The following is a 22,825-nucleotide window of genomic DNA, read 5'->3' on the forward strand; positions in this document are numbered from 1 at the left end:
AGTTAACCAATGAAAATTGGGTCTGTTATCGTTAAAAGAACTTAACTACAACATATGCATTATTCATTAGTTATATAGGTCCTGAAAAGAGCCTTCTGACTATATGGTGCAAAATGTTTAAATCACATTGCAAAAAGTTCTAACGGGTTTCAAAATGTTTATGAGAGTCTAATAAGTAAATAATAAAAGTATAACAGTTAACCAATAAAAGGTTTGTCTGTTATCGTTAAAAGAACTTAACTGAAACATTTGCACTATACATTAGTTATATATAGGTCCTAAAAAGTGCCTTGTGAACTATATGGTGCTAAATGTTTAATTCACATTGCAAAAAGTTGTAACGCGTCTCAAATTGTTTATTAGAGTATAATAAGTAACTAATAATAGTATAACAGTTAATCAATAATTTTTTTTCTTTTATTGTTAAAAGAACTTAACTACAACATATGCACTATACATTAGTTATGTAGGTCCTTAAAAGGGTGTTGCAAACTATATGGTGCCAAATGTTTAATTCACATTCCCAAAAGTTTTATCGCGTATAGAAACGTTTATTAGAGTCTAATAAGTAAATAATAAAAGTATAACAGTTAACCAATAAATAGGTTTGTCTGTTATCGTTAAAAGAACTTAACTAAAACATTTGCACTATACATTAGTTATATAGGTCCTAAAAAGTGCCTTGTGAACTATATGGTGCAAAATGTTTAATTCACATTGCAAAAAGTTCTAACGGGTTTCAAAATGTTTATTAGAGTCTAATAAGTAAATAATAAAAGTATAACAGTTAACCAATAAAAGGTTTGTCTGTTATCGTTAAATAAACTTAACTAAAACATTTGCACTATACATTAGTTATATAGGTCCTAAAAAGTGCCTTGTGAACTATATGGTGCAAAATGTTTAATGCACATTACAAAAGGTTTTAACGTGTCTCAAAATTTTTATTATAGTCTAATGAGTAAATAATAAAAGTATAACAGTTAACCAATGAAAATTGGGTCTATTATCGTTAAAAGAACTTAACTACAACATATGCATTATGCATTAGTTATATAGATCCTGAAAAGAGCCTTCTGACTATATGGTGCAAAATGTTTAATTCACATTGCAAAAAGTTCTAACGGGTTTCAATATGTTTATTAGAGTCTAATAAGTAAATAATAAAAGTATAACAGTTAACCAATAAAAGGTTTGTCTGTTATCGTTAAAAGAACTAAACTGAAACATTTGCACTATACATTAGTTATATATAGGTCCTAAAAAGTGCCTTGTGAACTATATGGTGCAAAATGTTTAGTTCACATTGCAAAAAGTTTTAACGGGTCTCAAAATGTTTATGAGAGTCTAATAAGTAAATAATAAAAGTATAACAGTTAACCAATAAAAAGGTTTGTCTGTTATCGTTAAAAGAATTTAACTAAAACATTTGCACTATACGTTAGTTATATAGGTCCTAAAAAGTGCCTTGTGAACTATATGGTGCAAAATGTTTAATTCACATTGCAAAAAGTTTTAACGGGTCTCAAAATGTTTATGAGAGTCTAATAAGTAAATAATAAAAGTATAACAGTTAACCAATAAAAGGTTTGTCTGTTATCGTTAAAATAACTTAACTGAAACATTTGCACTATACATTAGTTATATAGGTCCTAAAAAGAGCTTTGTGAAATATATGGTGCAAAATGTGCAATTCACATTGCAAAAAGTTCTAACGGGTCTCAAAATGTTTATTAGAGTCTAATAAGTAAATAATAAAAGTATAACAATTAACCAATAAAAAGGTTTGTCTGTTATCGTTAAAATAACTTAACTAAAACATTTGCACTATACATTAGTTATAAAGGTCCTAAAAAGTGCCTTGTGAACTATATGGTGCAAAATGTTTAATTCATATTGCAAAAAGTTCTAATGGGTCTCAAAATGTTTATGAGAGTCTAATAAGTAAATAATAAAAGTATAACAGTTAACCAATAAAAGGTTTGTCTGTTATCGTTAAAAGAACTTAACTAAAACATTTGCACTATACATTAGTTATATAGGTCCTAAAAAGTGCCTTGTGAACTATATGGTGCAAAATGTTTAATGCACATTACAAAAGGTTTTAACGAGTCTCAAAATTTTTATTAGAGTCTAATGAGTAAATAATAAAAGTATAACAGTTAACCAATGAAAATTGGGTCTGTTATCGTTAAAAGAACTTAACTACAACATATGCATTATTCATTAGTTATATAGGTCCTGAAAAGAGCCTTCTGACTATATGGTGCAAAATGTTTAAATCACATTGCAAAAAGTTCTAACGGGTTTCAAAATGTTTATGAGAGTCTAATAAGTAAATAATAAAAGTATAACAGTTAACCAATAAAAGGTTTGTCTGTTATCGTTAAAAGAACTTAACTGAAACATTTGCACTATACATTAGTTATATATAGGTCCTAAAAAGTGCCTTGTGAACTATATGGTGCCAAATGTTTAATTCACATTGCAAAAAGTTGTAACGCGTCTCAAATTGTTTATTAGAGTATAATAAGTAAATAATAATAGTATAACAGTTAATCAATAATTTTTTTTCTTTTATTGTTAAAAGAACTTAACTACAACATATGCACTATACATTAGTTATGTAGGTCCTAAAAAGGGCGTTGCGAACTATATGGTGCCAAATGTTTAATTCACATTCCCAAAAGTTTTATCGCGTATAGAAACGTTTATTAGAGTCTAATAAGTAAATAATAAAAGTATAACAGTTAACCAATAAAAAGGTTTGTCTGTTATCGTTAAAAGAACTTAACTAAAACATTTGCACTATACATTAGTTATATAGGTCCTAAAAAGTGCCTTGTGAACTATATGGTGCAAAATGTTTAATTCATATTGCAAAAAGTTCTAATGGGTTTCAAAATGTTTATTAGAGTCTAATAAGTAAATAATAAAAGTATAACAGTTAACCAATAAAAGCTTTGTCTGTTATCGTTAAAAGAACTTAACTAAAACATTTGCACTATACGTTAGTTATATAGGTCCTAAAAAGTGCCTTGTGAACTATATGGTGCAAAATGTTTAATTCACATTGCAAAAAGTTCTAACCAGTCTCAAAATGTTTATGAGAGTCTAATAAGTAAATAATAAAAGTATAACAGTTAACCAATAAAAAGGTTTGTCTGTTATCGTTAAAAGAATTTAACTAAAACATTTGCACTATACATTAGTTATATAGGTCCTAAAAAGTGCCTTGTGAACTATATGGTGCAAAATGTTTAATTCACATTGAAAAAGTTTTAACGTGTCTCAAAATGCTTATTAGAGTCTAATAAGTAAATAATAAAAGTATAACAGTTAACCAATAAAAGGTTTGTTTGTTATCGTTAAAAGAACTTAACTAAAACATTTGCACTTTACATTAGTTATATAGGTCCTAAAAAGAGCTTTGTGAACTATACGGTGCAAAATCTTTAATTCACGTTGCAAAAAGCTCTAACGAGTCTCAAAATGTTTATTAGAGTCTAATAAGTAAATAATAAAAGTATAACAGTTAACCAATAAAAAATTTTGTTTGTTATCCTTAAAAGAACTTAACTAAAACATTTGCACTATACATTAGTTATATAGGTCCTAAAAAGTGCCTTGTGAACTATATGGTGCCAAATGTTTAATTCACATTGCAAAAAGTTCTAACGCGTCTCAAATTGTTTATTAGAGTATAATAAGTAACTAATAATAGTATAACAGTTAATCAATAATTTTTTTTCTTTTATTGTTAAAAGAACTTAACTACAACATATGCACTATACATTAGTTATGTAGGTCCTAAAAAGGGCGTTGCGAACTATATGGTGCCAAATGTTTAATTCACATTCCCAAAAGTTTTATCGCGTATAGAAACGTTTATTAGAGTCTAATAAGTAAATAATAAAAGTATAACAGTTAACCAATAAAAAGGTTTGTCTGTTATCGTTAAAAGAACTTAACTAAAACATTTGCACTATACATTAGTTATATAGGTCCTAAAAAGTGCCTTGTGAACTATATGGTGCAAAATGTTTAATTCACATTGCAAAAAGTTCTAACGGGTTTCAAAATGTTTATTAGAGTCTAATAAGTAAATAATAAAAGTATAACAGTTAACCAATAAAAGGTTTGTCTGTTATCGTTAAAAGAACTTAACTAAAACATTTGCACTATACATTAGTTATATAGGTCCTAAAAAGTGCCTTGTGAACTATATGGTGCAAAATGTTTAATGCACATTACAAAAGGTTTTAACGTGTCTCAAAATTTTTATTATAGTCTAATGAGTAAATAATAAAAGTATAACAGTTAACCAATGAAAATTGGGTCTATTATCGTTAAAAGAACTTAACTACAACATATGCATTATGCATTAGTTATATAGATCCTGAAAAGAGCCTTCTGACTATATGGTGCAAAAAGTTTAATTCACATTGCAAAAAGTTCTAACGGGTTTCAATATGTTTATTAGAGTCTAATAAGTAAATAATAAAAGTATAACAGTTAACCAATAAAAGGTTTGTCTGTTATCGTTAAAAGAACTAAACTGAAACATTTGCACTATACATTAGTTATATATAGGTCCTAAAAAGTGCCTTGTGAACTATATGGTGCAAAATGTTTAGTTCACATTGCAAAAAGTTTTAACGGGTCTCAAAATGTTTATGAGAGTCTAATAAGTAAATAATAAAAGTATAACAGTTAACCAATAAAAAGGTTTGTCTGTTATCGTTAAAAGAATTTAACTAAAACATTTGCACTATACGTTAGTTATATAGGTCCTAAAAAGTGCCTTGTGAACTATATGGTGCAAAATGTTTAATTCACATTGCAAAAAGTTTTAACGTGTCTCAAAATGTTTATTAGAGTCTAATAAGTAAATAATAAAAGTATAACAGTTAACCAATAAAAGGTTTGTCTGTTATCGTTAAAAGAACTTAACTGAAACATTTGCACTATACATTAGTTATATAGGTCCTAAAAAGAGCTTTGTGAAATATATGGTGCAAAATGTGCAATTCACATTGCAAAAAGTTCTAACGGGTCTCAAAATGTTTATTAGAGTCTAATAAGTAAATAATAAAAGTATAACAATTAACCAATAAAAAGGTTTGTCTGTTATCGTTAAAATAACTTAACTAAAACATTTGCACTATACATTAGTTATAAAGGTCCTAAAAAGTGCCTTGTGAACTATATGGTGCAAAATGTTTAATTCATATTGCAAAAAGTTCTAATGGGTCTCAAAATGTTTATGAGAGTCTAATAAGTAAATAATAAAAGTATAACAGTTAACCAATAAAAGGTTTGTCTGTTATCGTTAAAAGAACTTAACTAAAACATTTGCACTATACATTAGTTATATAGGTCCTAAAAAGTGCCTTGTGAACTATATGGTGCAAAATGTTTAATGCACATTACAAAAGGTTTTAACGAGTCTCAAAATTTTTATTAGAGTCTAATGAGTAAATAATAAAAGTATAACAGTTAACCAATGAAAATTGGGTCTGTTATCGTTAAAAGAACTTAACTACAACATATGCATTATTCATTAGTTATATAGGTCCTGAAAAGAGCCTTCTGACTATATGGTGCAAAATGTTTAAATCACATTGCAAAAAGTTCTAACGGGTTTCAAAATGTTTATGAGAGTCTAATAAGTAAATAATAAAAGTATAACAGTTAACCAATAAAAGGTTTGTCTGTTATCGTTAAAAGAACTTAACTGAAACATTTGCACTATACATTAGTTATATATAGGTCCTAAAAAGTGCCTTGTGAACTATATGGTGCCAAATGTTTAATTCACATTGCAAAAAGTTGTAACGCGTCTCAAATTGTTTATTAGAGTATAATAAGTAACTAATAATAGTATAACAGTTAATCAATAATTTTTTTTCTTTTATTGTTAAAAGAACTTAACTACAACATATGCACTATACATTAGTTATGTAGGTCCTAAAAAGGGCGTTGCGAACTATATGGTGCCAAATGTTTAATTCACATTCCCAAAAGTTTTATCGCGTATAGAAACGTTTATTAGAGTCTAATAAGTAAATAATAAAAGTATAACAGTTAACCAATAAAAAGGTTTGTCTGTTATCGTTAAAAGAACTTAACTAAAACATTTGCACTATACATTAGTTATATAGGTCCTAAAAAGTGCCTTGTGAACTATATGGTGCAAAATGTTTAATTCATATTGCAAAAAGTTCTAATGGGTTTCAAAATGTTTATTAGAGTCTAATAAGTAAATAATAAAAGTATAACAGTTAACCAATAAAAGCTTTGTCTGTTATCGTTAAAAGAACTTAACTAAAACATTTGCACTATACGTTAGTTATATAGGTCCTAAAAAGTGCCTTGTGAACTATATGGTGCAAAATGTTTAATTCACATTGCAAAAAGTTCTAACCAGTCTCAAAATGTTTATGAGAGTCTAATAAGTAAATAATAAAAGTATAACAGTTAACCAATAAAAAGGTTTGTCTGTTATCGTTAAAAGAATTTAACTAAAACATTTGCACTATACATTAGTTATATAGGTCCTAAAAAGTGCCTTGTGAACTATATGGTGCAAAATGTTTAATTCACATTGAAAAAGTTTTAACGTGTCTCAAAATGCTTATTAGAGTCTAATAAGTAAATAATAAAAGTATAACAGTTAACCAATAAAAGGTTTGTTTGTTATCGTTAAAAGAACTTAACTAAAACATTTGCACTTTACATTAGTTATATAGGTCCTAAAAAGAGCTTTGTGAACTATACGGTGCAAAATCTTTAATTCACGTTGCAAAAAGCTCTAACGAGTCTCAAAATGTTTATTAGAGTCTAATAAGTAAATAATAAAAGTATAACAGTTAACCAATAAAAAATTTTGTTTGTTATCCTTAAAAGAACTTAACTAAAACATTTGCACTATACATTAGTTATATAGGTCCTAAAAAGTGCCTTGTGAACTATATGGTGCCAAATGTTTAATTCACATTGCAAAAAGTTCTAACGCGTCTCAAATTGTTTATTAGAGTATAATAAGTAACTAATAATAGTATAACAGTTAATCAATAATTTTTTTTCTTTTATTGTTAAAAGAACTTAACTACAACATATGCACTATACATTAGTTATGTAGGTCCTAAAAAGGGCGTTGCGAACTATATGGTGCCAAATGTTTAATTCACATTCCCAAAAGTTTTATCGCGTATAGAAACGTTTATTAGAGTCTAATAAGTAAATAATAAAAGTATAACAGTTAACCAATAAAAAGGTTTGTCTGTTATCGTTAAAAGAACTTAACTAAAACATTTGCACTATACATTAGTTATATAGGTCCTAAAAAGTGCCTTGTGAACTATATGGTGCAAAATGTTTAATTCATATTGCAAAAAGTTCTAATGGGTTTCAAAATGTTTATTAGAGTCTAATAAGTAAATAATAAAAGTATAACAGTTAACCAATAAAAGCTTTGTCTGTTATCGTTAAAAGAACTTAACTAAAACATTTGCACTATACATTAGTTATATAGGTCCTAAAAAGTGCCTTGTGAACTATATGGTGCAAAATGTTTAATTCACATTGCAAAAAGTTCTAACCAGTCTCAAAATGTTTATGAGAGTCTAATAAGTAAATAATAAAAGTATAACAGTTAACCAATAAAAAGGTTTGTCTGTTATCGTTAAAAGAATTTAACTAAAACATTTGCACTATACATTAGTTATATAGGTCCTAAAAAGTGCCTTGTGAACTATATGGTGCAAAATGTTTAATTCACATTGAAAAAGTTTTAACGTGTCTCAAAATGCTTATTAGAGTCTAATAAGTAAATAATAAAAGTATAACAGTTAACCAATAAAAGGTTTGTTTGTTATCGTTAAAAGAACTTAACTAAAACATTTGCACTTTACATTAGTTATATAGGTCCTAAAAAGAGCTTTGTGAACTGAACGGTGCAAAATCTTTAATTCACGTTGCAAAAAGCTCTAACGAGTCTCAAAATGTTTATTAGAGTCTAATAAGTAAATAATAAAAGTATAACAGTTAACCAATAAAAAATTTTGTTTGTTATCCTTAAAAGAACTTAACTAAAACATTTGCACTATACATTAGTTATATAGGTCCTAAAAAGTGCCTTGTGAACTATATGGTGCCAAATGTTTAATTCACATTGCAAAAAGTTCTAACGCGTCTCAAATTGTTTATTAGAGTCTAATAAGTAACTAATAATAGTATAACAGTTAATCAATAATTTTTTTTCTTTTATTGTTAAAAGAACTTAACTACAACATATGCACTATACATTAGTTATGTAGGTCCTTAAAAGGGTGTTGCGAACTATATGGTGCCAAATGTTTAATTCACATTCCCAAAAGTTTTATCGCGTATAGAAACGTTTATTAGAGTCTAATAAGTAAATAATAAAAGTATAACAGTTAACCAATATAAAGGTTTGTCTGTTATCGTTAAAAGAACTTAACTAAAACATTTGCACTATACATTAGTTATATAGGTCCTAAAAAGTGCCTTGTGAACTATATGGTGCAAAATGTTTTATTCATATTGCAAAAAGTTCTAATGGGTTTCAAAATGTTTATTAGAGTCTAATAAGTAAATAATAAAAGTATAACAGTTAACCAATAAAAGGTTTGTCTTTTATCGTTAAAAGAACTTAACTGATACATTTGCACTATACATTAGTTATATATAGGTCCTAAAAAGTGCCTTGTGAACTATATGGTGCAAAATGTTTAATTCACGTTGCAAAAAGTTCTAACGGGTCTCAAAATGTTTATTAGAGTCTAATAAGTAAATAATAAAAGTATAACAGTTAACCAATAAAAAGGTTTGTTTGTTATCGTTAAAAGATCTTAACTAAAACATTTGCACTTTACATTAGTTATATAGGTCCTAAAAAGTGCCTTGTGAACTATATGGTGCAAAATGTTTAATTCACATTGCAAAAAGTTCTAACGGGTTTCAAAATGTTTATTAGAGTCTAATAAGTAAATAATAAAAGTATAACAGTTAACCAATAAAAGCTTTGTCTGTTATCGTTAAAAGAACTTAACTAAAACATTTGCACTATACGTTAGTTATATAGGTCCTAAAAAGTGCCTTGTGAACTATATGGTGCAAAATGTTTAATTCACATTGCAAAAAGTTTTAAAGTGTTTCAAAATGTTTATTAGAGTCTAATAAGTAAATAATAAAAGTATAACAGTTAACCAATAAAAGGTTTGTCTGTTATCGTTAAAAGAACTTAACTGAAACATTTGCACTATACGTTAGTTATATAGGTCCTAAAAAGAGCTTTTTGAACTATATGGTGCCAAATGTGCAATTCACATTGCAAAAAGTTCTAACGGGTCTCAAAATGTTTATTAGAGTCTAATAAGTAAATAATAAAAGTATAACAGTTAACCAATAAAAGGTTTGTCTGTTATCGTTAAAAGAACTTAACTGATACATTTGCACTATACATTAGTTATATATAGGTCCTAAAAAGTGCCTTGTGAACTATATGGTGCAAAATGTTTAATTCACATTGCAAAAAGTTCTAACGGGTCTCAAAATGTTTATTAGAGTCTAATAAGTAAATAATAAAAGTATAACAGTTAACCAATAAAAAGGTTTGTTTGTAATCGTTAAAAGAACTTAACTAAAACATTTGCACTATACATTAGTTATATAGGTCCTAAAAAGTGCCTTGTGAACTATATGGTGCAAAATGTTTAATTCACATTGCAAAAAGTTCTAACGGGTTTCAAAATGTTTATTAGAGTCTAATAAGTAAATAATAAAAGTATAACAGTTAACCAATAAAAGGTTTGTCTGTTATCGTTAAAAGAACTTAACTAAAACATTTGCACTATACATTAGTTATATAGGTCCTAAAAAGTCCCTTGTGAACTATATGGTGCAAAATGTTTAATGCACATTACAAAAGGTTTTAACGTGTCTCAAAATGTTTATTAGAGTCTAATAAGTAAATAATAAAAGTATAACAGTTAACCAATAAAATGTTTGTCTGTTATCGTTAAAAGAACTTAACTGAAACATTTGCACTATACATTAGTTATATATAGGTCCTAAAAAGTGCCTTGTGAACTATATGCTGCAAAATGTTTAGTTCACATTGCAAAAAGTTCTAACGGGTCTCAAAATGTTTATTAGAGTCTAATAAGTAAATAACAAGAGCATAACAGTTAACCAATGAAAATTGGGTCTGTTATCGTTAAAAGAACTTAACTACAACATATGCATTATGCCTTAGTTATATTGGTCCTGAAAAGAGCCTTCTGAATATATGGTGCAAAATGTTTAATTCACATTGCAAAAAGTTCTAACGGGTTTCAAAATGTTTATTAGAGTCTAATAAGTAAATAATAAAAGTATAACAGTTAACCAATAAAAGGTTTGTCTGTTATCGTTAAAAGAACTAAACTGAAACATTTGCACTATACATTAGTTATATATAGGTCCTAAAAAGTGCCTTGTGAACTATATGGTGCAAAATGTTTAGTTCACATTGCAAAAAGTTTTAACGGGTCTCAAAATGTTTATGAGAGTCTAATAAGTAAATAATAAAAGTATAACAGTTAACCAATAAAAAGGTTTGTCTGTTATCGTTAAAAGAATTTAACTAAAACATTTGCACTATACATTAGTTATATAGGTCCTAAAAAGTGCCTTGTGAACTATATGGTGCAAAATGTTTAATTCACATTGCAAAAAGTTTTAACGTGTCTCAAAATGTTTATTAGAGTCTAATAAGTAAATAATAAAAGTATAACAGTTAACCAATAAAAGGTTTGTCTGTTATCGTTAAAAGAACTTAACTGAAACATTTGCACTATACATTAGTTATATAGGTCCTAAAAAGAGCTTTGTGAAATATATGGTGCAAAATGTGCAATTCACATTGCAAAAAGTTCTAACGGGTCTCAAAATGTTTATTAGAGTCTAATAAGTAAATAATAAAAGTATAACAATTAACCAATAAAAAGGTTTGTCTGTTATCGTTAAAATAACTTAACTAAAACATTTGCACTATACATTAGTTATATAGGTCCTAAAAAGTGCCTTGTGAACTATATGGTGCAAAATGTTTAATTCATATTGCAAAAAGTTCTAACGGGTCTCAAAATGTTTATTAGAGTCTAATAAGTAAATAATAAAAGTATAACAGTTAACCAATAAAAAGGTTTGTCTGTTATCGTTAAAAGAACTTAAATAAAACATTTGCACTATACATTAGTTATATAAGTCCTGAAAAGTGCCTTGTGAACTATATGGTGCAAAATGTTTAATCCACACTGAAAAAGTTTTAACGTGTCTCAAAATGCTTATTAGAGTCTAATAAGTAAATAATAAAAGTGTAACAGTTAACCAATAAAATGTTTGTTTATTATCGTTAAAAGAACTTAACTAAAACATTTGCACTATACATTAGTTATATAGGTCCTAAAAAGAGCTTTGTGAACTATACGGTGCAAAATCTTTAATTCACGTTGCAAATAGCTCTAACGAGTCTCAAAATGTTTATGAGAGTCTAATAAGTAAATAATAAAAGTATAACAGTTAACCAATAATAAAGTTTGTTTGTTATCGTTAAAAGAACTTAACTAAAACATTTGCACTATACATTAGATATATAGGTCCTAAAAAGTGCCTTGTGAACTATATGGTGCCAAATGTTTAATTCACATTGCAAAAAGATCTAACGGGTTTCAAAATGTTTATTAGAGTCTAATAAGTAAATAATAAAAGTATAACAGTTAACCAATAAAAGGTTTGTCTGTTATCGTTGAAAGAACTTAACTGAAAGATTTGCACTATACATTAGTTATATAGGTCCTAAAAAGTGCCTTGTGAACTATATGGTGCAAAATGTTTAATTCAAATTGCAAAAAATTATAACGGGTTTCAAAATGTTTATTAGAGTCTAATAAGTAAATAATAAAAGTATAACAGTTAACCAATAAAAGGTTTGTCTGTTATCGTTAAAAGAACTTAACTGAAACATTTGCACTATACATTAGTTATATAGATCCTAAAAAGTGCCTTGTGAACTATATGGTGCAAAATGTTTAGTTCACATTGAAAAAAGTTTTAATGGGTCTCAAAATGTTTATGAGAGTCTAATAAGTAAATAATAAAAGTATAACAGTTAACCAATAAAAAGGTTTGTCTGTTATCGTTAAAAGAATTTAACTAAAACATTTTCACTATACGTTAGTTATATAGGTCCTAAAAAGTGCCTTGTGAACTATATGGTGCAAAATGTTTAATTCACATTGCAAAAAGTTTTAACGTGTCTCAAAATGTTTATTAGAATCTAATAAGTAAATAATAAAAGTATAACAATTAACCAATAAAAAGGTTTGTCTGTTATCGTTAAAATAACTTAACTAAAACATTTGCACTATACATTAGTTATATAGGTCCTAAAAAGTGCCTTGTGAACTATATGGTGCAAAATGTTTAATTCATATTGCAAAAAGTTCTAATGGGTCTCAAAATGTTTATGAGAGTCTAATAAGTAAATAATAAAAGTATAACAGTTAACCAATAAAAATGTTTGTCTGTTATCGTAAAAAGAACTTAACTAAAACATTTGCACTATACATTAGTTATATATAGATCTTAAAAAGTGCCTTGTGAACTATATGGTGCAAAATGTTTAATTCATATTGCAAACAGTTCTAACGGGTCTCAAAATGTTTATTAGAGTCTAATAAGTAAATAATAAAAGTATAACAATTAACCAATAAAAAGGTTTGTCTGTTATCGTTAAAATAACTTAACTAAAACATTTGCACTATACATTAGTTATATAGGTCCTAAAAAGTGCCTTGTGAACTATATGGTGCAAAATGTTTAATTCATATTGCAAAAAGTTCTAATGGGTCTCAAAATGTTTATGAGAGTCTAATAAGTAAATAATAAAAGTATAACAGTTAACCAATAAAAAGGTTTGTCTGTTATCGTAAAAAGAACTTAACTAAAACATTTGCACTATACATTAGTTATATATAGATCTTAAAAAGTGCCTTGTGAACTATTTGGTGCAAAATGTTTAATTCATAATGCAAACAGTTCTAACGTGTCTCAAAATGTTTATTAGAGTCTAATAAGTAAATATTAAATGTATAACAGTTAACCAATAAAAGGTTTGTTATCGTTAAAAGAACTTAACTAAAACATTTGCACTATACATTAGTTATATAGGTCCTAAAAAGTGCCTTGTGAACTATATGGTGCAAAATGTTTAATTCACATTGCAAAAAGTTCTAACGTGTCTCAAAATGTTTATTAGAGTCTAATAAGTAAATAATAAAAGTATAACAGTTAACCAATAAAAGGTTTGTCTGTTATCGTTAAAAGAACTTAACTGAAACATTTGCACTATACATTAGTTATATATAGGTCCTAAAAAGTTCCTTGTGAACTATATGGTGCAAAATGTTTAATTCACATTGCAAAAAGTTCTAACGTGTCTCAAAATGTTTATTAGAGTCTAATAAGTAAATAATAAAAGTATAACAGTTAACCAATAAAAGGTTTGTTTGTTATCGTTAAAAGAACTTAATAAAAAACATTTGCACTATACATTAGTTATATAGGTCCTAAAAAGTGCCTTGTGAACTATATGGTGCAAAATGTTTAATTCATATTGCAAAAAGTTCTAACGGGTTTCAAAATGTTTATTAGAGTCTAATAAGTAAATAATAAAAGTATAACAGTTAACCAATAAAAAGGTTTGTCTGTTATCGTTAAAAGAACTTAAATGAAACATTTGCACTATACATTAGTTATATATAGGTCCTAAAAAGTGCCTTGTGAACTATATGGTGCAAAATGTTTAGTTCACATTGCAAAAAGTTCTAACGGGTATCAAAATGTTTATTAGAGTCTAATAATTAAATAATAAAAGTATAACAGTTAACCAATAAAAGCTTTGTCTGTTATCGTTAAAAGAACTTAACTAAAACATTTGCACTATACGTTAGTTATATAGGTCTTAAAAAGTGCCTTGTGAACTATATGGTGCAAAATGTTTAGTTCACATTGCAAAAATTTTTAACGGGTCTCAAAATGTTTACGAGAGTCTAATAAGTAAATAATAAAAGTATAACAATTAACCAATAAAAGGTTTGTCTGTTATCGTTAAAAGAACTTAACTGAAACATTTGCACTATACATTAGTTATATATAGGTCGTAAAAAGTGCCTTGTGAACTATATGGTGCAAAACGTTTAATTCACATTGCAAAATGTTCTAACGTGTCTCAAAATGTTTATTAGAGTCTAATAAGTAAATAATAAAAGTATAACAGTTAACCAATAAAAGTTTTGTTTGTTATCGTTAAAAGAACTTAACTAAAACATTTGCACTATACATTAGTTATATAAGTCCTAAAAAGTGCCTTGTGAACTATATGGTGCAAAATGTTTAATTCACATTGCAAAACGTTCTAACGGGTTTCAAAATGTTTATTAGAGTCTAACAGGTAAATAATAAAAGTATAACAGTTAACCAATAAAAGGTTTGTCTGTTATCGTTAAAAGAACTTAACTGAAACATTTGCACTATACATTAGTTATATATAGGTCCTAAAAAGTGCCTTGTGAACTATATGGTGCAAAATGTTTAGTTCACATTGCAAAAAGTTCTAACGGGTCTCAAAATGTTTATTAGAGTCTAAAAAGTAAATAATAAAAGTATAACAGTTAACCAATAAAAGGTTTGTCTGTTATCGTTAAAAGAACTTAACTAAAACATTTGCACTATACATTAGTTATCTAGGTCCTATCAAGTGCTTTGTAAACTATATGGTGCCAAATGTTTAATTCACATTGCAAAAAGTTCTAACGGGTCTCAAAATGTTTATTAGAGTCTAATAAGTAAATAATAAAAGTATAACAGTTAACCAATAAAAGGTTTGTCTGTTATCGTTAAAAGAACTTAACTAAAACATTTGCACTATACATTAGTTATCTAGGTCCTAAGAAGTGCCATGTAAACTATATGGTGCCAAATGTTTAATTCACATTGCAAAAAGTTCTAACGCGTCTCAAAATGTTTATTAGAGTCTAATAAGTAACTAATAATAGTATAACAGTTAATCAATAATTTTTTTTCTTTTATTGTTAAAAGAACTTAACTACAACATATGCACTATACATTAGTTATGTAGGTCCTTAAAAGGGCGTTGCGAACTATATGGTGCCAAATGTTTAATTCACAATCCCAAAAGTTCTATCGCGTATAGAAACGTTTATTAGAGTCTAATAAGTAAATAATAAAAGTATAACAGTTAACCAATAAAAAGGTTTGTCTGTTATCGTTAAAAGAACTTAACTAAACATTTGCACTATAAATTAGTTATATAGGTCCTAAAAAGAGTCTTGTGAACTATATGGTGCAAAAGGTTTAATTCACATTGCAAGAGGTTCTAACGGGTTTCAAAATGTTTACGAGAGTCTAATAAGTAAATAATAAAAGTATAACAATTAACCAATAAAAGTTTTGTCTGTTATCGTTAAAAGAACTTAACTGAAACATTTGCACAATACATTAGTTATATATAGGTCCTAAAAAGTGCCTTGTGAACTATATGGTGCAAAATGTTTAATTCACATTGCAAAATGTTCTAACGTGTCTCAAAATGTTTATTAGAGTTTAATAAGTAAATAATAAAAGTATAACAGTTAACCAATAAAAGTTTTGTTTGTTATCGTTAAAAGAACTTAACTAAAACATTTGCACTATACATTAGTTATATAAGTCCTAAAAAGTGCCTTGTGAACTATATGGTGCAAAATGTTTAATTCACATTGCAAAAAGTTCTAACGGGTTTCAAAATGTTTATTAGAGTCTAATAAGTAAATAATAAAAGTATAACAGTTAACCAATAAAAGGTTTGTCTGTTATCGTTAAAAGAACTTAACTGAAACATTTGCACTATACATTAGTTATATAGGTCCTAAAAAGTGCCTTGTGAACTATATGGTGCAAAATGTTTAGTTCACATTGCAAAAAGTTCTAACGGGTCTCAAAATGTTTATTAGAGTCTAATAAGTAAATAATAAATGTATAACAGTTAACCAATAAAAGGTTTGTCTGTTATCGTTAAAAGAACTTAACTAAAACATTTGCACTATACATTAGTTATCTAGGTCCTAAGAAGTGCCATGTAAACTATATGGTGCCAAATGTTTAATTCACATTGCAAAAAGTTCTAACGCGTCTCAAAATGTTTATTAGAGTCTAATAAGTAACTAATAATAGTATAACAGTTAATCAATAATTTTTTTTCTTTTATTGTTAAAAGAACTTAACTACAACATATGCACTATACATTAGGTATGTAGGTCCTTAAAAGGGCGTTGCGAACTATATGGTGCCAAATGTTTAATTCACAATCCCAAAAGTTCTATCGCGTATAGAAACGTTTATTAGAGTCTAATAAGTAAATAATAAAAGTATAACAGTTAACCAATAAAAAGGTTTGTCTGTTATCGTTAAAAGAACTTAACTGAAACATTTGCACAATACATTAGTTATATATAGGTCCTAAAAAGTGCCTTGTGAACTATATGGTGCAAAATGTTTAATTCACATTGCAAAATGTTCTAACGTGTCTCAAAATGTTTATTAGAGTTTAATAAGTAAATAATAAAAGTATAACAGTTAACCAATAAAAGTTTTGTTTGTTATCGTTAAAAGAACTTAACTAAAATATTTGCACTATACATTAGTTATATAAGTCCTAAAAAGTGCCTTGTGAACTATATGGTGCAAAATGTTTAATTCACATTGCAAAAAGTTCTAACGGGTTTCAAAATGTTTATTAGAGTCTAATAAGTAAATAATAAAAGTATAACAGTTAACCAATAAAAGGTTTGTTTGTTATCGTTAAAAGAACTTAACTAAAACATTTGCACTATACATTAGTTATATAGGTCCTAAAAAGTGCCTTGTGAACTATATGGTGCAAAATGTTTAATTCACATTGCAAAAAGTTCTAACGGGTTTCAAAATGTTTATTAGAGTCTAATAAGTAAATAATAAAAGTATAACAGTTAACCAATAAAAGGTTTGTCTGTTATCGTTAAAAGAACTTAACTGAAACATTTGCACTATACATTAGTTATATAGGTCATAAAAAGTGCCTTGTGAACTATATGGTGCAAAATGTTTAATTCACATTGCAAAAAGTTCTAACGGGTTTCAAAATGTTTATTAGAGTCTAATAAGTAAATAATAAAAGTATAACAGTTAACCAATAAAAGGTTTGTCTGTTATCGTTAAAAGAACTTAACTGAAACATTTGCACTATACATTAGTTATATAGATCCTAAAAAGTGCCTTGTGAACTATATGGTGCAAAATGTTTAGTTCACATTGCAAAAATTTTTAACGGGTCTCAAAATGTTTACGAGAGTCTAATAAGTAAATAATAAAAGTATAACAATTAACCAATAAAAGGTTTGTCTGTTATCGTTAAAAGAACTTAACTGAAACATTTGCACTATACATTAGTTATATATAGGTCGTAAAAAAGGCCTTGTGAACTATATGGTGCAAAATGTTTAATTCACATTGCAAAATGTTCTAACGTGTCTCAAAATGTTTGTTAGAGTTTAATAAGTAAATAATAAAAGTATAACAGTTAACCAATAAAAGCTTTGTCTGTTATCGTTAAAAGAACTGAACTAAAACATTTGCACTATACGTTAGTTATATAGGTCCTAAAAAGTGCCTTGTGAACTATATGGTGCAAAATGTTTAATTCACATTGCAAAAAGTTTTAACGTGTCTCAAAATGTTTATTAGAGTCTAATAAGTAAATAATAAAAGTATAACAGTTAACCAATAAAATGTTTGTCTGTTATCGTTAAAAGAACTTAACTGAAACATTTGCACTATACATCAGTTATATAGGTCCTAAAAAGAACTTTGTGAACTAAATGGTGCCAAATGTGCAATTCACATTGCAAAAAGTTCTAACGGGTCTCAAAATGTTTATTAGAGTCTAATAAGTAAATAATTAAAGTATAACAATTAACCAATAAAAAGGTTTGTCTGTTATCGTTAAAAGAACTTAACTAGAACATATGCATTATGCATTAGTTATATAGGTCCTGAAAAGAGCCTTCTGACTATATGGTGCAAAATGTTTAATACACATTGCAAAAAGTTCTAACGGGTTTCAAAATGTTTATTTGAGTTTAATAAGTAAATAATAAAAGTATAACAATTAACCAATAAAAGTTTTGTCTGTTATCGTTAAAAGAACTTAACTGAAACATTTGCACAATACATTAGTTATATATAGGTCCTAAAAAGTGCCTTGTGAACTATATGGTGCAAAATGTTTAATTCACATTGCAAAATGTTCTAACGTGTCTCAAAATGTTTATTAGAGTTTAATAAGTAAATAATAAAAGTATAACAGTTAACCAATAAAAGTTTTGTTTGTTATCGTTAAAAGAACTTAACTAAAACATTTGCACTATACATTAGTTATATAAGTCCTAAAAAGTGCCTTGTGAACTATATGGTGCAAAATGTTTAATTCACATTGCAAAAAGTTCTAACGGGTTTCAAAATGTTTATTAGAGTCTAATAAGTAAATAATAAAAGTATAACAGTTAACCAATAAAAGGTTTGTCTGTTATCGTTAAAAGAACTTAACTGAAACATTTGCACTATACATTAGTTATATAGGTCCTAAAAAGTGCCTTGTGAACTATATGGTGCAAAATGTTTAGTTCACATTGCAAAAAGTTCTAACGGGTCTCAAAATGTTTATTAGAGTCTAAAAAGTAAATAATAAAAGTATAACAGTTAACCAATAAAAGGTTTGTCTGTTATCGTTAAAAGAACTTAACTAAAACATTTGCACTATACATTAGTTATCTAGGTCCTATCAAGTGCTTTGTGAACTATATGGTGCCAAATGTTTAATTCACATTGCAAAAAGTTCTAACGGGTCTCAAAATGTTTATTAGAGTCTAATAAGTAAATAATAAATGTATAACAGTTAACCAATAAAAGGTTTGTCTGTTATCGTTAAAAGAACTTAACTAAAACATTTGCACTATACATTAGTTATCTAGGTCCTAAGAAGTGCCATGTAAACTATATGGTGCCAAATGTTTAATTCACATTGCAAAAAGTTCTAACGCGTCTCAAAATGTTTATTAGAGTCTAATAAGTAACTAATAATAGTATAACAGTTAATCAATAATTTTTTTTCTTTTATTGTTAAAAGAACTTAACTACAACATATGCACTATACATTAGTTATGTAGGTCCTTAAAAGGGCGTTGCGAACTATATGGTGCCAAATGTTTAATTCACAATCCCAAAAGTTCTATCGCGTATAGAAACGTTTATTAGAGTCTAATAAGTAAATAATAAAAGTATAACAGTTAACCAATAAAAAGGTTTGTCTGTTATCGTTAAAAGAACTTAACTGAAACATTTGCACAATACATTAGTTATATATAGGTCCTAAAAAGTGCCTTGTGAACTATATGGTGCAAAATGTTTAATTCACATTGCAAAATGTTCTAACGTGTCTCAAAATGTTTATTAGAGTTTAATAAGTAAATAATAAAAGTATAACAGTTAACCAACAAAAGTTTTGTTTGTTATCGTTAAAAGAACTTAACTAAAATATTTGCACTATACATTAGTTATATAAGTCCTAAAAAGTGCCTTGCGAACTATATGGTGCAAAATGTTTAATTCACATTGCAAAAAGTTCTAACGGGTTTCAAAATGTTTATTAGAGTCTAATAAGTAAATAATAAAAGTATAACAGTTAACCAATAAAAGGTTTGTCTGTTATCGTTAAAAGAACTTAACTGAAACATTTGCACTATACATTAGTTATATAGGTCCTAAAAAGTGCCTTGTGAACTATATGGTGCAAAATGTTTAATTCACATTGCAAAAAGTTCTAACGGGTTTCAAAATGTTTATTAGAGTCTAATAAGTAAATAATAAAAGTATAACAGTTAACCAATAAAAGGTTTGTCTGTTATCGTTAAAAGAACTTAACTGAAACATTTGCACTATACATTAGTTATATAGATCCTAAAAAGTGCCTTGTGAACTATATGGTGCAAAATGTTTAGTTCACATTGCAAAAATTTTTAACGGGTCTCAAAATGTTTACGAGAGTCTAATAAGTAAATAATAAAAGTATAACAATTAACCAATAAAAGGTTTGTCTGTTATCGTTAAAAGAACTTAACTGAAACATTTGCACTATACATTAGTTATATATAGGTCGTAAAAAAGGCCTTGTGAACTATATGGTGCAAAATGTTTAATTCACATTGCAAAATGTTCTAACGTGTCTCAAAATGTTTGTTAGAGTTTAATAAGTAAATAATAAAAGTATAACAGTTAACCAATAAAAGCTTTGTCTGTTATCGTTAAAAGAACTGAACTAAAACATTTGCACTATACGTTAGTTATATAGGTCCTAAAAAGTGCCTTGTGAACTATATGGTGCAAAATGTTTACTTCACATTGCAAAAAGTTTTAACGTGTCTCAAAATGTTTATTAGAGTCTAATAAGTAAATAATAAAAGTATAACAGTTAACCAATAAAATGTTTGTCTGTTATCGTTAAAAGAACTTAACTGAAACATTTGCACTATACATTAGTTATATAGGTCCTAAAAAGAACTTTGTGAACTAAATGGTGCCAAATGTGCAATTCACATTGCAAAAAGTTCTAACGGGTCTCAAAATGTTTATTAGAGTCTAATAAGTAAATAATTAAAGTATAACAATTAACCAATAAAAAGGTTTGTCTGTTATCGTTAAAAGAACTTAACTAGAACATATGCATTATGCATTAGTTATATAGGTCCTGAAAAGAGCCTTCTGACTATATGGTGCAAAATGTTTAATACACATTGCAAAAAGTTCTAACGGGTTTCAAAATGTTTATTTGAGTTTAATAAGTAAATAATAAAAGTATAACAATTAACCAATAAAAGGTTTGTCTGTTATCGTTAAAAGAACTTAACTGAAACATTTGCACTATACGTTAGTTATATAGGTCCTAAAAAGTGCCTTGTGAACTATATGGTGCAAAATGTTTAATTCACATTGCAAAAAGTTTTAACGTGTCTCAAAATGTTTATTAGAGTCTAATAAGTAAATAATAAAAGTATAACAGTTAACCAATAAAAGTTTTGTTTGTTATCGTTAAAAGAACTTAACTAAAACATTTGCACTATACATTAGTTATATAGGTCCTAAGAAGTGCCATGTAAACTATATGGTGCCAAATGTTTAATTCACATTGCAAAAAGTTCTAACGCGTCTCAAAATGTTTATTAGAGTCTAATAAGTAACTAATAATAGTATAACAGTTAATCAATAATTTTTTTTTATTTATTGTTAAAAGAACTTAACTACAACATATGCACTATACATTAGTTATGTAGGTCCTTAAAAGGGCGTTGCGAACTATATGGTGCCAAATGTTTAATTCACAATCCCAAAAGTTCTATCGCGTATAGAAACGTTTATTAGAGTCTAATAAGTAAATAATAAAAGTATAACAGTTAACCAATAAAAAGGTTTGTCTGTTATCGTTAAAAGAACTTAACTAAAACATTTGCACTATAAATTAGTTATATAGGTCCTTAAAAGAGCCTTGTGAACTATATGGTGCAAAAGGTTTAATTCACATTGCAAGAGGTTCTAACGGGTCTCAAAATGTTTACGAGAGTCTAATAAGTAAATAATAAAAGTATAACAATTAACCAATAAAAGGTTTGTCTGTTATCGTTAAAAGAACTTAACTGAAACATTTGCACTATACATTAGTTATATATAGGTCCTAAAAAGTGCCTTGTGAACTATATGGTGCAAAATGTTTAATTCACATTGCAAAAAGTTCTAACGGGTTTCAAAATGTTTATTAGAGTCTAATAAGTAAATAATAAAAGTATAACAGTTAACCAATAAAAGGTTTGTCTGTTATCGTTAAAAGAACTTAACTGAAACATTTGCACTATACATTAGTTATATAGATCCTAAAAAGTGCCTTGTGAACTATATGGTGCAAAATGTTTAGTTCACATTGCAAAAATTTTTAACGGGTCTCAAAATGTTTACGAGAGTCTAATAAGTAAATAATAAAAGTATAACAATTAACCAATAAAAGGTTTGTCTGTTATCGTTAAAAGAACTTAACTGAAACATTTGCACTATACATTAGTTATATATAGGTCGTAAAAAGTGCCTTGTGAACTATATGGTGCAAAATGTTTAATTCACATTGCAAAATGTTCTAACGTGTCTCAAAATGTTTATTAGAGTTTAATAAGTAAATAATAAAAGTATAACAGTTAACCAATAAAATTTTTGTTTGTTATCGTTAAAAGAACTTAACTAAAACATTTGCACTATACATTAGTTATATAAGTCCTAAAAAGTGCCTTGTGAACTATATGGTGCAAAATGTTTAATTCACATTGCAAAAAGTTCTAACGGGTTTCAAAATGTTTATTAGAGTCTAATAAGTAAATAATAAAAGTATAACAGTTAACCAATAAAAGGTTTGTCTGTTATCGTTAAAAGAACTTAACTGAAACATTTGCACTATACAATTGTTATACATAGGTCCTAAAAAGTGCCTTGTGAACTATATGGTGCAAAATGTTTAGTTCACATTGCAAAAAGTTCTAACGGGTCTCAAAATGTTTATTAGAGTCTAAAAAGTAAATAATAAAAGTATAACAGTTAACCAATAAAAGGTTTGTCTGTTATCGTT

This window comes from Clavelina lepadiformis, chromosome 7 (genome assembly GCF_947623445.1).
Source record: "Clavelina lepadiformis chromosome 7, kaClaLepa1.1, whole genome shotgun sequence".
In the NCBI taxonomy this organism is placed as follows: Eukaryota; Metazoa; Chordata; class Ascidiacea; order Aplousobranchia; family Clavelinidae; genus Clavelina; species Clavelina lepadiformis.